The 4,354-nt window shown below is 42.1% G+C and overlaps 1 long non-coding RNA gene across 1 annotated transcript; it reads left to right on the top strand.

Annotated features, from left to right (window-relative positions):
* The first annotated feature begins 363 nt into the window (after window positions 1-363).
* LOC141271898 (uncharacterized) lies at window positions 364-2,194 on the top strand. Its single transcript, XR_012321943.1, has 3 exons — window positions 364-875; window positions 964-1,147; window positions 1,434-2,194. It is a non-coding gene; the product is annotated as an uncharacterized lncRNA (long non-coding RNA).
* The last annotated feature ends 2,160 nt before the right edge of the window (window positions 2,195-4,354 follow it).

Raw genomic sequence — 4,354 nt, 5'->3', positions numbered from 1 at the left:
TTTACTATTGGATCAATAAAGATGATTTTTCTATTTTTTAACGGATCTGTCGCTGGAGGAAACTGCCTTTTTTTCTTGCATTTCTGATTTCTACATCACAGATTGGGACGGCTCTGTGCGGTGCTTGTCAGGTGAAGCAATGTGCATCTAAACATGGTGAGCTGACTTTCCCATTTACTTCTGTTATACAAAATAATGCTCAGCGCATATTCATCTTTCTCTCCCAGCCCAAGCGGATGTCTGCCCTTATGGAATACTGATAAGCTGCAGGCAAATAGCGGCTGCTCAGTGGTGGCAGCAGCACATTACACAGCAATGTCACGTCACTCTCTGGAGACAGTGGTGCTGACCTAGCTGGAATGGCGCTGCTGTAAGAGGCGAGTACACACTGGTTTTATTGGAGTCCTGTGGTCGAAATCAACGTTAAAACTTTACATCCTCGACTGTAAAAACGCATCGTCTTACAATTCCAGCAAAATGGATGACATTTATAGAATACTCATACACACTGGGCTTTTCCATACACTGTGCAATAATCTGCGTTGTGTTTTTTAAAACCGGCAACATGTAAATTTCTCTTTCTGGACCTCTGAGTTTTTGTTTTTATTTTGCAGTTTGCCCACATCCCCAGTCAGCGCTGCCCACAGTACGGCGCCAGCGGAACATTACATTCGGTGACACCCCCCACCTGTGATGTACTTCTGGTCTGGCGCCGCCGGCTGACATTTAAAACACAGCCCTTGCACACTCCCACCACTGACGGCTACAGCAAGGCGCGGGAGCGCTGCTTTATCCCTCAAGACCACCACCGTTTGGCCCACTACACCAAGGAACGCCACAGTGATACCACACCTGATGCAGGCATCCAATGAAAGGTATAGTCGTGTCAGGTCAGTGTCCCCATGCTAACAGCTTGTCTTAATATGTAACCGTAACCATAACCAACTGCACTATATTTTGTAGATTCCTGTGACCCCACATCTACTGGGAACCTGTTGAAAGTAACCGCCGTATATATAAAACTCCTGGTAACACCAGTATACCCGGATACAACATGCACAACATACTTAATCACAGCCATGTACCTGGAACTTCTTTTCCTTGATCCATATATTAAGCACTAGCATGCCCTCGAACCACATAACAAGTAAGACAATCCCTGGTACTATTCTGCTTTTTGGTACTATGATATCTATGTAAATAAATGGACATGAAATATGTACATATACTTTATATATATATATAACGCTCTGTGACCCCTTTCCCTCCTCCCCTCTCCCCCTGCCCCTCTTCCTCTATTCCCTTGCCCTATAGACCCCTTCCCCTACTCCTCCTTCAATCATGCTTTCCCTAGGTACACCCTGGATTATTACTGTTGTATGTAATGAACTTTGTTACCTTCTTTGACATCTTGTATCCTTTCTCCCTTACAGTAGCGACATAATGATTAAGGCCGTATGAGAGGCTGAAACGTCTAAATGAGCCCTTATACGGATCATACTAAGGCTTCCATACACATAAACCTAAAGTCATCCGGATCAGCCAGCGATCTAATGTGTATTGGGGCTTCCCGCCTCTTCCTCGATAATTGTTGTAAGAGGAGAGAAGTATCCGAAGTGTTGGAATTTCAGTAATTGATCCTCTTGTTCTTGCTGAAGATAAGCTGCCACCAGTGGAGCTCGACACCTGCTCTCTAATAGAGAACACAAGAATGTTTGGCTAAGCACTCCTGTATATAGTCATGAGAGAGATGTCAACCATAGGATTGTAGGGATTGGGTGTTTATGGGCCTTAACTTGTTTTCACCACACGTACTGGGAAAATGGGGAATTTTTATCCCTGTTACAAAATTAAGCAGTAGGTTGGCTGTCTGACCATTGCTCTACGCAATCTGTGTGTCTGCCGGGAAAAAACAGCATCGCTTGAGACCCCCATAGGGTGATAATGGAGCTCAGACTGAGCATGTGCACTGCTGCTCAATTCTACATGAGATAAAAGTGCTGCATTCTGCCGGATACGATGGGCGATAAGGGGGTTATCCGGTGAAAACAAGTTCTCTCTACTCATGCTTGATAGCATTGTTATAAGATACTATCGATGATATGAAACAGTATTATGTATGCCTATCCATGTACTCTACAGTGGGTACGGAAAGTATTCAGACCCCTTTAATTTTTTCACTCTTTGTATCATTGCAGCCATTTGGTAAATTCTAAAAAATTCATTTTTTTCTCATTAAAGTACACTCTGCACCCCATCTTGACTGAAAAAAATCAGAAATGTAGAAATTTTTGCAAATTTATTAAAAAGGAAAAACTGAAATATCACATGGTCATAAGTATTCAGACCCTTTTCTCAGTATTGAGTAGAAGCACCCTTTTGAGCTAGTACAGCCATGAGTCTTCTTGGGAATGATGCAACACGTTTTTCACACCTGGATTTGGGGATCCTCTGCTATTCTTCCTTGCAGATCCTCTCCAGTTCCGTCAGGTTGGATGGTGAACGTTGGTGGACAGCCATTTTCTGGTCTCTCCAGAGATGCTCAATTGGGTTTAGGTCAGGGCTCTGGCTGGGCCAGTCAAGAATGGTCACAGAGTTGTTCTGAAGCCACTCCTTTGTTATTACCACTTAAAATTATCACCAAAAAGTTCTCTCTTTGTCTCATCAGACCAGAGAATCTTATTTCTCATAGTCTGGGAGTCCTTCATGTGTTTTTGAGCAAACTCTGTGCGGGCTTTCATATGTCTTGCACTGAGGAGAGGCTTCCGTCGGGCCACTCTGCCATAAAGGCCTGACTGGTGGAGGGCTGCAGTGATAGTTGACTTTGTGGAACTTTCTCCCATCTCCCTACTGCATCTCTGGAGCATAGCCACAGTAATCTTGAGGTTGTTCTTTACCTCTCTCACCAAGGCTCTTCTCCCACGATTGCTCAGTTTGGCTGGATGGCCAGGTCTAGGAAGACTTCTGGTGGTTCCAAACTTCTTCCATTTAAGGATTATGGAGGCCACTGTGCTCTTAGGAACCTTGAGTAATGCAGAATTTTTTTCGTAACCTTGACCACATCTGTGCCTTGCCACAATTCTGTCTCTGAGCTCCTTGGGCAGTTCCTTTTGAGCTCATGATTCTCATTTGGTCTAACATGCACTGTGAGCTGTGAGGTCTTGTATAGACAGGTGTGTGCCTTTCCAAATCAAGTCCTATCAGTTTAATTAAACAGAGCTGGACTCCAATGAAGGAGTATAACCATCTCAAGGAGGATCACAAGGAAATGGACAGCATGTGACTTAAATATGAGTGTCTGAGCAAAGGGTCTGAATACTTATAACCATGTGATATTTCAGGGTTTTTTTTAATAAATTTGCAAAAATTTCTACATTTCTGATTTTTTTCAGTCAAGATGGGGTGCAGAGTGTACTTTAATGAGAAAAAAAATGAACTTTTTAGAATTTGCCAAATGGCTGCAATGAAACAAAGAGTGAAACATTTAAAGGGGTCTGAATACTTTCCGTACCCACTGTGGATTTGAGTTACTGCAAATGATGTCCTTCTTGGCTAAAAATACTCAGTTTGTAAAAGGAAAACTTTTACCCCTATAAAATATGTAATGTGACTTCTATCAGATTCTGTCCTATGGAACAGCGGCAGCACCAGCAGTCAGACCCTCAGCGAAAAGCAACTTATGCCTCTTTACAAAAAAAAAATCTGTCAAAAAAATGTTTTGCCCCAAATATGACTTGGACGACTAATCAGACTGTATGGGCCACATGGAAAGCCAAGTCACATAAGCGAGTATGTTTTTTTTTTTAAAAAAAAAAAAAAAAGTTGCTGCTGAAGACAAAAGAAATGGTCGGTGAGATCTGAAGGATTTGGTGCGGGTCTACATGTGAGGACTTTGCAGCAGATGGTTTCCCCAACAAATCGCAATGTGTGAACACGCCCTGGTGCAGATCCACCTGCAGTTTCTCCTCACTAATATCACACCATGATTTATAAATATAGAAATGAGAATTCAGCCCATAGTTCTCAAACAGTTTTATTAAAACACATAAATAATTCTAACAAAAAGGAGAAATATATAAATATATTTCTACATATAAATGTAGAACAATCAACTTTACAAATCAATAAGTAGAATTAAGCCTCGCTGGACATTAGGGCCAAGGAAAACAAAAACCGTTTGTACCCGAGTCCGCGGAGCTTTAGTTGTAAAAATTGTTGAAAAATGTGATTTTTGTATTTACCATAAAATTCCTTTCTGGTTTAATACATTGGCGGACAAAAGAGCGTGAGTACATGCCCGGCCACTAGAGGGCATTCCATCTTGTAACTCTGAAATATACCAGGGTCAGGGAGG

The sequence above is a fragment of the Phyllobates terribilis genome, unplaced genomic scaffold (genome assembly GCF_046119375.1).
Source record: "Phyllobates terribilis strain yellow unplaced genomic scaffold, ASM4611937v1 Scaffold_5__5_contigs__length_657084704, whole genome shotgun sequence".
Lineage (NCBI taxonomy): Eukaryota > Metazoa > Chordata > Amphibia > Anura > Dendrobatidae > Phyllobates > Phyllobates terribilis.
This window is presented reverse-complemented; position numbering and strand designations above follow the sequence as displayed.